Source organism: Chelonia mydas, chromosome 6 (genome assembly GCF_015237465.2).
Source record: "Chelonia mydas isolate rCheMyd1 chromosome 6, rCheMyd1.pri.v2, whole genome shotgun sequence".
Taxonomy (NCBI): Eukaryota; Metazoa; Chordata; order Testudines; family Cheloniidae; genus Chelonia; species Chelonia mydas.
The window spans coordinates 118,831,961-118,845,670 of NC_051246.2; the positions used below are offsets into that span (position 1 = coordinate 118,831,961).

At 42.5% G+C, this 13,710-nt stretch overlaps 1 protein-coding gene and 1 non-coding gene across 5 annotated transcripts in view; both read left to right on the top strand.

Annotated features, from left to right (window-relative positions):
- KCNH5 (potassium voltage-gated channel subfamily H member 5) overlaps positions 1-13,710 on the top strand; it is a 240,159-nt gene that overhangs the window by 115,787 nt on the left and 110,662 nt on the right. The gene's annotated exons all lie outside the window — the stretch shown is intronic.
- Positions 13,295-13,366, top strand: TRNAC-GCA. The gene has a single exon. It is a non-coding gene; the product is annotated as a tRNA-Cys (tRNA).

A 13,710-nucleotide genomic window follows, 5' to 3' on the forward strand; every position in this document is an offset into this window, starting at 1 on the left:
AGCCTCTTTATCCAGGCAGGGAAGAATAGTCAAAATGTATGAAGTCTGCTAAGAGTGCCTGAAGATGTGCATCAGGTGCCAGGGAAGTATTTAGCTACGGTGATGAGTCCTGTAGGACCTGGGAATTGCCAGACTGGATCAGAACAGTGGTTTATCTAGTCTACTGTCATGTCAATGGCAGTGCCCAACACCCAAGGCAAGAAACCCTCTAGTAGGCTGTTACAGAAACCCCTAAAATAAATAGAAGAGGGGGAATTAGTCCAGTTTTGGTGCCACTTCAGACTTATCGCTGGAATTTGTGTAGAAAACCATAAAGTTCCATCTGCTCTGACAATTCCAGTTCAGCCGCACTCACTAAAAGCTGTATTAATCTTTTAAAAGAATGAGAGAACATTAATTGCTTTTTGGTGCATTTTTAATAAACTTTCCTATGTAAGTGTTGTGTGAGCAGCGTTTGCTGCTTTTCTATTTAGATTAAGGATGGGCCATAAAATTCAGACCCACATTTCAAACACCCTAAAATGATCTGGGGTTCAGTAGGGCAGTGTTTTGGGTCTGCCTATAATGAGTTTACGGACTGAGATGTGAAATTTGGACACAGGTTTGGAGTTCAAATTCCAACAAAGACTTGTGGGTGTTTCAACCTGGAGATTTGCTTTGGGACCGTCCCAAATTTTAATTTGTTTTGTAAGAGTCAAAAACAATCTAATAATTGTGCCAACCAACGTAACCACATGGATGTGTTTTCATGTTTTGGTGTTCCTTTTTAATTCTGCCCTCACCCCTCCACCAGTGATCAAAGCAATACTCATCTCAGAGAAGTGTGTGTCTGAGTTGCCAGAGGTAATGAAAGTGGTTTGCAGTCAGAATTATGTTAATTTAACACCTTCAGTAATGTAGATTATATGAAAGAATTCAGAGTTATACAGGTTTTCTTTTTCAGAAAATCAATTGCAGCGTTCCTCTACGGGTTTCAAATGGGCCATATGCACTCGATACGTAATAGAGGCAATGGAATTCTAAAACCCGACATTCTTTTGCCCACAGCTGACAAAATGATTATCTAAGACATTGCAAATGAAACTCCAGCCTGTATTAATTCTTCATTCTTTTCCTTCTCTCCTAATGTCAGATAAAGGGATTGTTGAACAGTATTTCACTCAGCTTTTCAAAACTGTATCCTTTTTTGGGAACTTTCCTTGATTTTATATTGACAGCTTTATATGATGTACATTTCTAGAACTTTGCTCATCACTTTCCTCTAAATAAATGGCATTGCCTCTAATATAGAGTCTTTTTAGTTTTCTTTCATTTAGATGTGCTAACCATACATTTAGGTTCTGTTACAGATTATTTTGAAAATAAAGTGCCGGGTAATGTTGCTTTTTTGGGTTCTTTTTTTTTTACATAAAGATTTAGAGAGTTCCTTTTAAGGTGTTTTCAGATTCTTATACGTGCACAATATCACCAGACTAATTTAATTATTTTACAGTGCAATATTGCTGCTATATAACCCATGTTTACAGAAGGCTGCGTCACAAAAGTCTCATCATGCTAATTGATGTGCTTATTAATATCTGGCTGAGAGGTGCGGGTGCATCTAGGCTAGGGATGTCTCATTGTCTTGCAAAATTGCTGGCAGTTCCTTCAGTGGAAATGATTCCTGCCGTTCCTGGCCAGTGAGAGGCCAGAGAATGTCTGGGACCACAGCTAGCAGAGATTGAGAACATCTCCTTGAGTGAGGAATCTTGAGGCCCACTTTAATGCATGCAGTAATCCTGCCAGTACTGAAGAAACTGTCTCTCCAAGATGATGACCTCACCAGTTACTGCCCAGCAAGTAAAAAACAGTTTACAGACTCACTTGTTAGCCGCCAGCATCATGGATCCCTTTCATTCATTGCTCAGGCCAGACCTATGCATAGAGGTAAACATTATTCAGTTGAGTGATCTCCTCTTGTCCAGCAGTCTGCAGACAGCACCTACTACACCGAGTATCAGCTTTGTCAGACATAAAGAATGCCATCTCCCAGCTGTCACAATACATAGCTCAGGTTGTTTTCTGCAGGAAGAGGAGTTGCCTGAAGATAAACTCAGGCAAGATGGAGGTGATGTTGGTAGAAAAAGGGAAGTGCTTAAAAGGATTGTCCACTGCTATTGCATGTGTGGCGTACAAATTGTTGCATCAAGTTACAGTCTTGGAATCTTGTTGGATTTAGTGTTGTGACTCAAATGACCCTGGGTACAAAAACCACTAATTTCTTTCTGTCCCCCAGAAGACTGCCCCATTCCATCACGTTCAGACCTGGTCACAGTGATCCATGGATTCATGACCACTGGGCTTGATTAGTGTGAATTAATGCATCCTGAAAAAGTTACACATGATACAAAATTCAACAACTCCTTGCTTAGCAACACTGGTTGCCATGAGCATGTCATCTGAGCATTTCTTTCTCTGCACAGACTCCCCAGTGAACACAAAGTCCTATACAAGGTCTCTGCCCTGACATTCAAAGCCTTTCATGGAATTGGGCCAAATACCCTGAGAGTTCACCTCTTACTCCATGACCAAGGCTACATTTTATTCACTGCAGCCAATAAGGGAAGATTAATGAGTACTGGAGATGGAACTTTGACAGAAGCTGAACCTCAGTGATGGAATTCCTTTCCAGAGAATGACCGGCATGTTTAAAACCACACACAATATTCATTTTTTCCATGTACAATCCTGAAGGTTATTTAAGGTTTTACCCTCCACAAATAAGCAAGAAAGACTGAGTGCCTTATTAGTATTAGTAATCCTGATCGTAACAGAGGAAAATACTAAGATACTGCTGTATTAAGGTTTTAGAGTAGCAGCCCTGTTAGTCTGTATTCACTGAATGCATCCAATGAAGTGAGCTGTAGCTCATGAAAGCTTATGCTCAAATAAATTTGTTAGTCTCTAAGGTGCCACAAGTACTCCTTTTCTTTTTGCTGTATTAAGGGCCATGTAAGTACCTAGATGGATGGGTAGATTTCACGGAGATGAATTCCAGTGAGTGATCTTTTACTTCTGTTTGTATCATGTTTTCCACATCCCTTATCATGGTCCTCTGACCACAGTCACTACTTTTAAATTCTGCTTTAAATAAAATAGGTGCAAAACAGGCTGAGCTGGGGAAATGGCTTGCTTCTGAGGGACCCACATATGGTTTTCTCTAGCTGTTATTGAGAATTAGTCAATTAACACAGTGACACAAAAAAATAAAATAAAATGTGGGACGTTCATGATGACTAGATGACTTCAGAAAGCTTTTCCTGACACCAGCTAAATGCTCTGTGCTTATCATCACCTTGAACACAAATTGACAATCTTCTTATAATTAAATGTCAAAATATTACATGTTTATTTACTTCATCGTGATTCATAATAATTTATTAGTGCTAGGTTGGGGTACCATTACTTATGTGAGTGAACACATGACTTGTCTTGACTTCAATATAGTTAAATTCAATGTGTATAAAAGCACAACAGCCTGGCTCTTAAGACATTAACCTGGCAGAAATGTGCCGATTCTGACAAAATTTCCCCTTGAAAGAAAAATTGATTAAAAAAAAAAGTGTTTCAATTCTGTTTCAACCTTTTGAGGAGGGAATGTTTCACTTTTCCATTTCAAAATGACTTGTCATTTCAATTTGTAAATTTTATATTACATAATAGTCAAAGTCAGAACAAAATGTTTTGATTTTATTGGAACAAAATATTTTATTTTACCTGAAATGAAACATGTTGATTGACCTGAAGTGAATTATTTTTGAAATTTTGTTTCACAGAAAACTTTCAGAATATTTTGTTTGTTCGTTCTATTTTGGAATGGAAATTTTTTTGAAATGGAGGATTTTCCAGTGAAATGAAAAATCCAGTTCTTGCACATCTGTACACATTGTTCTTGAGAGATAATGAGATAAATATAACATTTTAGGTAAAAATGGGGTCAAGTCCTGACTGAAGTCGTAACTGGGCCTGGGTAAAGACTTCAAGATTTGGCCCATACTGCCTAGAATGAGTTTTTATGGAAACTCCAGCAGTTGAATTATGAGATTTTTTTGTGTGCATGTAGAGTACTGCAGTGTGCTTATTTCTAGCACTCCAGATGATATTAAAAGTAAATCCTATTAAAATGATTACAGAAAATCTCTTTGGGCTCAAATGCGTACTTGAAATTAAGCTATGGAACATCAGCATACATGGTGGTTGTTCACAGTGGGACAAATTAAAACGTACTACACAGTTAGAAAGCAAATATGAAATAAACCTACGATGGACTAAGCACTTGTCTTGTGGGAGATAAGATGAGTGAGGTAATATCTTTTATTAGACTAACTTCAGCTGGTGAGAGAGACAAGCTTTCGAGCCACCCAGATCTCTTTTTGTAGCTTGAAAGCTTGTCTCTCTCTCTCCAACATGAATTGGTCCAAATAAAAGACATTACCTCACCCACCTTGTGTCTCTGATATCCTGGGACCAACATGGCTACAACTGCTTGTCTCATGTGGACACTCAGGAAAATTAATCCAAATTAACTAAAGGTATGAATTTAAATAGATTAGCTAAACTGCATTAAAACTTGGTGTAGACACTTTAATTCAGAATTTAATGGGTCTTAATTTGGTCAAGTTCAGTGGTTCTCAAACTTTTTTTTCGCAGACCACTTGAAAAGTGCTGAGGGTCTCGGTGGACCACTTAATGATCTTTCCAAATGTTTGTACCATTAGCTAACTATTCTAAAGCGCTTTGGATAAAAGCGCTATATAAAAAAATCTTAATAATAATTAAAGTTTTTTTGTTCTACAAATAAAAGCACACAACTCACATTTTAATAGCAGTAGTCTTACCTTTCTAATGTGATGGATGTGCCCTCTCCCCCCTGCCATGGCAGCCCCTGAGCTGGGGCTGGGAAGGAGGGGAGTTCTCCCCTGCCACAGCAGCCACAGAGCTGAGGCTGGGAAGGAGGGCCGTCTCCCCCCAGCAGTCGCAGCCCTGGACCTGGGGAAAGTCGCCTCTTTCTCAGGCCACCGCAGCCCTGCATGTCTCAAATTCCCCCCACCCGCCTTCTGACCCCACTGCCCCTCCCACCTATCCCCTGTTCCCCCCCAAGGCCACCACCTCACCATACCTATGTGTCTTCTCCAAGGTCCAGGCACCTAATTAGTAGAGCCATGCCTGCGCGGCTCCACTAATTAAGTGGGTAACCCTTCATTCTCTTGTGTGTGGCTGCCCAGATGCACACCTTAGAGGGAACTATTGTGGACCACCTGAATGGAGCTTGGACCACAGTTTGAGAACCTCTGGTCTAGTTTAATTCACAAATTTCATTCACTTTGGGGCTTAATGCAGTTTAGACAAGCCCTTCGTCTTTCAGATAGTTTCTGAACAATGGTTTAGACTGATCGACTCCTACAGATTCCTGACATGGCATTGTAAGGATTTTCAATTCAGAACTGTTGATAAATAGCCCCAACTTTTACCTTAAAGTAGATTGTATTATATATTTTAGACACTTGGGGTCTGGGCATAGGCACTGACTCCATGGGTGCTCCGGGGCTGGAGCACCCATGGGGAAGAATTAGTGGGTGCTCTGCACCTACTGGCAGCCAAACTCCGCTCCGCTCCACCCCCTGAGTGCGCCGCTGCCTCCCTGCTCCTTCGCCTACCTCCCATCCCAGCGCTTCCTGCCCGGCCGCCGCCAAACACTGTTTGGCGGCATTCTGGGAGGGAGTGGGGGGAGCAGGAACATGGAATGCCCAGGGGAGGAGGCGGGGAAGAGGTGGGGCTGGGGGGGGATTTGGGGAAGGAGTTGGAATAGGGACAGGAAGGGGCAGAGTTAGGGCGGGGCAGGGATGGGACAGGCAGGGCAGGGGCGGAGCCTCATGGAAGGGGTGGAGTGGGGGCGTGGCTGGGGGCAGAGGTGGGTTGAGCACCCACCAGTAGGAGCAGAAGTCGGCACCTATGGGTCTGGGCAGGTAGGTCTTATGCACAGGAAGCTCCTACTGATGTTTTGAAGCCATTGGGATATTTGCCAAAGTCCAAACACCATTTAATTGTATATAGCCCATTTAAAATGTGCACTGAAGACTGATACTCAGCTTGTGTAAATTGGTGTAGCTCTGATAGAGCTATTTTGATTTACACCTGCTGAGAATCTGGCCCTGTTGATTTATTGTGGAGATGGATCTGCAGTGCAAATTTCAGATCCAGATGCTGATCCAAACTTCCCCAAAATTCAAGTGGTATTCAAATCCAGGTACTTGGTGGAGGCCTTTTTCTTCTAACTTGAGTTTTGCCACCCCTTCAAGGGGACCAGGGTTCTGTCTTAGAATCATAGAATATCAGGGTTGGAAGGGACCCCAGAAGGTCATCTAGTCCAACCCCCTGCTCGAAGCAGGACCAATTCCCAGTTAAATCATCCCAGCCAGGGCTTTGTCAAGCCTGACCTTAAAAACCTCTAAGGAAGGAGATTCTACCACCTCCCTAGGTAACGCATTCCAGTGTTTCACCACCCTCTTAGTGAAAAAGTTTTTCCTAATATCCAATCTAAACCTCCCCCATTGCAACTTGAGACCATTACTCCTCGTTCTGTCATCTGCTACCATTGAGAACAGTCTAGAGCCATCCTCTTTGGAACCCCCTTTCAGGTAGTTGAAAGCAGCTATCAAATCCCCCCTCATTCTTCTCTTCTGCAGACTAAACAATCCCAGTTCCCTCAGCCTCTCCTCATAAGTCATGTGCTCTAGACCCCTAATCATTTTTGTTGCCCTTCGCTGGACTCTCTCCAATTTATCCACATCCTTCTTGTAGTGTGGGGCCCAAAACTGGACACAGTACTCCAGATGAGGCCTCACCAGTGTCGAATAGAGGGGAATGATCACGTCCCTCGATCTGCTCGCTATGCCCCTACTTATACATCCCAAAATGCCATTGGCCTTCTTGGCAACAAGGGCACACTGCTGACTCATATCCAGCTTCTCGTCCACTGTCACCCCTAGGTCCTTTTCCGCAGAACTGCTGCCTAGCCATTCGGTCCCTAGTCTTGATTTACCAAATATTAAAACTCTATTTAAATAACATTTAAGAGCATTTACTGCCCTTGATCTATAAGTCCAACTTCTGTTGATGCCAGTGGAGGTTACTGGCATGCATTGAGGGCAATATCACTTCAGACAGTTTTAGTTCTGTTGATTTTGCAATATGACTCGTTACAGAATCAAGTTTTTTTCACTGTGAGGAACAAGCATTATTTTGTGGATGAATTTGCCCAGGTTCAAATTTAGCTATGTCTGTCTTGAGGGGGATTAGTGCATGGTCTTTGCTGCCTGAGTTTTGTCTGCGCTCACTCACAGAGGTTCTGGAGGAGTTTGGGAAACTTTGAGTCACAACCTGTGATTAGGAATTCAGTCCCCCCTTGACTGGCTAAAGCCCACAGAGACATTTGCCCATTTTTTGTGGTGATTGTCACTCCCTCCCTTTGTGAGAGGAGAGTGCTAGGGATTCTTATTGAGGCACTGGTGAGGCCTCTGCTCTCTTGAAGCTGATGATCTTGCCAATTATCAGTCTTAGCAAACTCTTCCATTTGTGAGGGGAGGCAGATGTGGAGAAGGTTGTATCAGAGTAGCCAGCTCAGGTAACTAGAATCCTTAGAGTGACAATCTCGTTACAGACCTGGGAATGGGACAGGAACCACACTGGTAGCATTGGTAGATAATCTCCTTGACCCATGGATGAAGAAAACATGTCCACAATTGATTCTTCTGGATTTATAAGCTATTTTGGGTACCCTTGAGCATGAGATGTTGACTTATCAGTGGTCTCTAACTGGAACAAATGGAGCTGTGTGATTGTGACTCTGCTGATTTTTATATGGATGATTCCAGAGGGTGGTTTGAGGCGACTCTTCTAAGCCAAGTGATCTTGCATATGGTGTATAGCAGGGTTCTGTCTTCTCTCACAACATATGTATGTAGCATCTGGAGGGGAAGTAAGAAGGCATGGGCTGCAGTGCATCTAGTATGCTGCGGGCACTCAACTCTGTTTTGTCTGATCCTGCTAGTGTGGCAGAACGAATGACTCCATATCTGCGTGAGACTGGAGAAGGGTGCCGAAGGAGCTGTTCTAGGTTCACTTTCAATAAAATCAAGGTGGTTGTGATAGACTAGGAGATGGAAGAAGTATATCGGTACCCTGAATGAACGAGTCTGACCACTCATTGGGAATCAGCTTAATAGGTGAGGCGCCTCATTAGATCTGAGGCTGCTATTAGAGGAGTATAGAATCATAGAATATCAGGGTTGGAAGGGACCTCAGGAGGTCATCTAGTCCAATCCCCTGCTCAAAGCAGGACCAATCCCCAACTAAATCATCCAAGCCAGGGCTTTGTCAAGCCTGACCTTAAAAACCTCAAAGGAAGGAGATTCCACCACCTCCCTAGGTAAAGCATTCCAGTGCTTCACCACCCTCCTAGTGAAAAAGTTTTTCCTAATATCCAACCTAAACCTCCCCCACTGCAACGTGAGACCATTACTCCTTGTTCTGTCATCTGCTACCACTGAGAATAGTCTAGATCCATCCTCTTTGGAACCCCCTTTCAGGTAGTTGAAAGCAGCTATCAAATCCCCCCTCATTCTTCTCTTCCGCAGACTAAACAATCCCAGTTCCCTCAGCCTCTCCTCATAAGTCATGTTTTCCAGTCCCCTAATCATTTTTGTTGCCCTCCACTGGACGCTTTCCAATTTTTCCACATCCTTCTTGTAGTGTGGGGCTCAAAACTGGACACAGTACTCCAGATGAGGCCTCACCAATGTCGAATAGAAGGGAATGATCACGTCCCTCGATCTGCTGGCAATGCCCCTACATATACATCCCAAAATGCCATCGGCCTTCCTGGCAACAAGGGCACACTGTTGACTCATATCCAGCTTCTCGTCCACTGTAACCCCTAGGTCCTTTTCTGCAGAACTGCTGCCTAGCCATTTGGTCCCTAGTCTGTAGCGGTACCTGGGATTCTTCCGTCCTAAGTGCAGGACTCTGCACTTGTCCTTGTTGAACCTCATCAGATTTCTTTTGGCCCAAATCCTCTAATTTGTCTAGGTCCCTCTGTATCTTATCCCTACCCTCCAGCGTATCTACCTCTCCTCCCAGTTGAGTGTCATCTGCAAACTTGCTGAGGGTGCAATCCACACCATCCTCCAGATCATTAATGAAGATATTGAACAAAGCCGGCCCCAGGACCGACCCTTGGGGCACTCTGCTTGATACCGGCTGCCAACTAGACATGGAGCCATTGATCACTACCCGTTGAGCCCGACGATCTAGCCAACTTTCTATCCACCTTGTAGTGCATCCATCCAGCCCATACTTCTTTAACTTGCTGGCAAGAATACTGTGGGAGACGATGTCAAAAGCTTTGCTAAAGTCAAGGAATAACACGTCCACTGCTTTTCCCTCATCCACACAGCCAGTTATCTCATCATAGAAGGCAATTAGATTAGTCAGGCATGACTTGCCCTTGGTGTATCCATGCGGATTGTTCCTGATCACTTTCCTCTCCTCTAAGTGCTTCAGAATTGATTCCTTGAGGATCTGCTCCATGATTTTTCCAGGGACTGAGGTGAGGCTGACTGGCCTATAGTTCCCTGGTAGTAGGCAGCAGCTGATGCCAGCAAGGAGTTGTCTAATATGGGCCTGATCTGGAACTTACCGAGGAAGTCAGTGTGAGTCCTATCATTAACTTCAGTGGGATTTGGATGAAGCCCTGTTTTGTTTAGGAAAGCAAGTCCTACATGGGTCTCACTAGCATCATCCATGCCTAGCCTAGTCAGCAGGTTGAGAACACTCAGAATCTGAAGTAGGTGGGGTGGGATTCAAGCACATCTGCATGGTTTCAATTATGAGCCATCCACACGAACAGGTGAGTTTGTAAATGAAAAATCTTTTTTAAATGTAGCATCACACCATGTTTATTATCTGAATATGCGTTCCTAAGATTTGCATTAGCACAGTTTTGTTGCAATTAACACACATTAATTCACTATGTAGAGGTTGGGGTTGTTCCTTTCATTTCACAAGTATAATTTGCACATATTAAATAATATAAATGCAGGAGAGGTCTGAAAAACTCAAAATTAATTTTAAATCATGAAATGAAGCAAAAGTACATTTGGTCCATTTAAATAGCATTAATGGTCAGACCTAACAGACTAAAGCCAAGAATTGTCCGAATGACGACTGTTATACCTACAGATGGTCAAAAAGAGTGTTGTGCCCCCCAGCCTCCCATGGAAAATTTCAACAACAACAAATTTTTTTATGTTATTAGCAAAAAATGCAAATCCAAAATATTTTAGTCTAAAATCAAAATATTTCAACTCTGAAATGCCGCCCTACTTCAGGGAGCTTTAGTGCAGGATCACATGCTCCTATTTTTGTGTAAAGGCTGGGCTCCCTGGCTGATGTACCATGATCTTCCATCTGAGTGCAGAGAGATGGTACATCAGGCCAGGGAGTCCAGCTTTGGTTTGTTTAAGTCTGACCATTAATGTTGTTTAAATGGACTAAATGTACTTTTGCTTCATTTCATGGCAGTCCCAGGGCCATGGCGCATCATCATCACAGAAGATGAAGTCCGGCTCGTGACCCCTGCCAGTAGAAAAATAAGGACACGAAGTACCCAAACTACAACTCCCATGATGCACTGCAGTGGCATTTCAGAATCAAAATATTTTGTTTTTTAACTGAAATATTTTGCTTTCCATTCAAAACCTGAAATTTTTCTGGTCTCCAGGTACTCAGTTTTTCAATGAAAATAACATTTTCCATGGAAAGCAGACACTTTTCACAAAAAATGTTTTGTTTAATCTAAAAACTCAATTTTACATCAACAATGGTTTTGATGTGAAATTTTGCACCAGCCCTAGTTACAACTGTCCTCATCACATGTATCATTTTACCTTTTCTTCACGCTAGTGCAAGTCTAACTGTAGTTATAGGGAAAATTACTAAAAATATTCACAGCACCTTATTACTAAGAAGAACTGCTCCTTATCTGCCTTTTGAGACATAACTTCCTACTCCATTGACAACAAGTATTTAATAATACAGAGCAAGTTATGTTCAACTTTACATTGTGCATCATCAACACAACTGCCAGGTGAAATCTGCTTCCCAAATTTTAATTGTCGATGATATGTGAAGCAGAAATAATTAAACTTGATTTCTCATATAGGTTGCGGTCAGAGTTGTGACAGTTGCTAAAAAAAATGCTCTAACTTGTAATTTACACAAATATGGTAGGGAGGCACTAGATGAAAAATATGTAAAGAACCCCAAGAAGTAATTTCTGATTGATTACATTTCTAACCTCAGCCATAATGTCATTCTTACATTTGAATTTTCTCATTTTTGGCAGATTCATGTCAGATCTTGAGGGCTATATTTTATTGATCTAATTTATTTATTGTCATTTATAATATTGAAAAAGATCCCATCCAGCACTTTGAGCTCACTAGTGATAACTTTAACTTTTCAATAGGTAAAATATCATTAATGACAATTACTAAAAACAGCCTGCCCAATAATACCACCCTAATTACATAAAAATAAATAAATTAAATACCTCCAACTTCATACTACACCAACAATTACCCAAACACTAAATGTTTCAGAGATACTATACTGAGTGATCTTGGCATAGGATAAGAAATAATACTTTGAATTCCATTCAGAAATACACAGGTAGCCTGTGCAGATCACAGAGCAACGGTGGTTCATGGTCACTTTACGCGCTTGAATCACACCCAATACGTGGATCAAATCCCACTCACCATGTAGATCAAACAGTAAGAGCATAATCAGCATTCAAGAATGATCTAAGCTCATGAGATCTAGGTGCATTCGGTCTGCTGTGGCTACAGGCTAATGGAATGAGCATCAAAATTGTATATGCACTAATTAAATCATTTTTTTAGCCCATCAGTTTGACCGTGTCATCCCTATCTTTGCATGCCCGCACTGTCTCCCCCTTCTCTATTGCATCAAACACAAGCTCTTTGTCTTCACTTTCAGGGTCCTTTATGGCCTATCCCCACCCGACCTATCATCTCTCACTCACTATCGAGACGTTGACTCCCGCCTCCAGCTGACTGATGGTGCCAGCTCCCATCGCCCTTTTTTTTTTCTTCAAACGATCATCTTCGTACTTTTTCCAGGGCTGCCTTCCATCCTTAGAAGATGCTCCCCATAGACCGCCACAAAGCTACTCAGTATCCTCCTTCAAAGTCCTCCTATAAAATGCATCAAAAAACTTAACAGTGTTTTGTCTGCAGGTGTGCTGAGTCCACTGTCTACCACGCTGACCTGATATCATCTCATTGTTTCCTTGTACTTCACCATCTGTCTGCATCCATTTGCTTTTTCTTGCCTTACACACAGATTGTAAGCTTTTTGGGGCATGGACTGTCTTTTTGTTGTGTGTCCCTAACACAAGGGGGTCTTGGTCCACAACTAGCGCTCCTGGGCACTATGTTAATACAAATAAATAATAATAGTAATAATAATTTGCCCAGTCATGCTCTTTCAGGACCCCAAATTTGGAGACAGATTTTTAGGTACAGTAGATGCTGTCCATTAAAGGGTGTGGGTATAGTCATACTAGCTGCCAGGTTGAGCTGTAGACACTTATACTTAGAAGAAAGATGGATGCATATTACAAAAGTCTTATTGAATCTATTCTTTAAATAACAGTGGTTCCATTCTGCCCTTGGATATTCAGCATATTTTTCAACCCACTAAGAGGTAGGAGAGTGTAACTTGGTATCAGGGTTGCAATGCACCATGCAAGGACTCGCACCATCAAGCAGTGCTTTAGTCTCCCAATGGGCTGGTCTACTCTGAAAACTTACATTGGCATAGCTACAGGGGTGTGACAGATCTGTACCCCTGAAAGATGTAGCTATGCCTACCTTAGTCCCGTGTTGATAGTACTAGGCCGATGGAAGAATTCTTCCATTGAGCTAGCTATTGCCTCTTGGGGAGGTGAATTAACTACAGAGATGAAATACCCCCCTCCTGTTGCTGTAGTGAGTGTCCACGCTGAAGCACTGCAGTAATGCAGCTGTGCCACTGGAGCATTTTAAGTGTAGCTGTACCCTATGTTCGGGGGATTTTGCCTTTACCTTTTACAGTATCTTTAAAACAATGTACATATCAGGAGTAGTAGAATCCTGTACTTTCAACTGTTGCTGCACTGGGTCTCGTCACAGGGAGTATAGCTCAGTGGTAGAGCATTTGACGGCAGATCAAGAGGTCCCTGGTTCAAATCCAGGTGCTCCCTGGGCAGTTGCTTGGCAGAGGGATAACTCAGTGGTTTGAGCATTAGCCTGCTAAACCCAGGGTTGTGAGTTCAGTCCTTGAGGGGGCCATTCTGTTTGGGGGGAAGGCATAGCTCAGTGGTTTGAGTATTGGCCTGCTAAACTCAGGGTTGTGAGTTCAATCCTTGAGGGGGCCATTTAGGGATCTGCAGCAAAAATTGGGGATTGGTCCTGCTTTGAGCAGGGGGTGGGACGAGATGACCTCCTAAGGTCCCTTCAAATCCTGAGATTCTATGATTCTTGCATCTTCAGAGAAGCTTTTTGCCCCAGTGCCACCAAATGAGGCATGGTTTGGCCAAAACGAGTA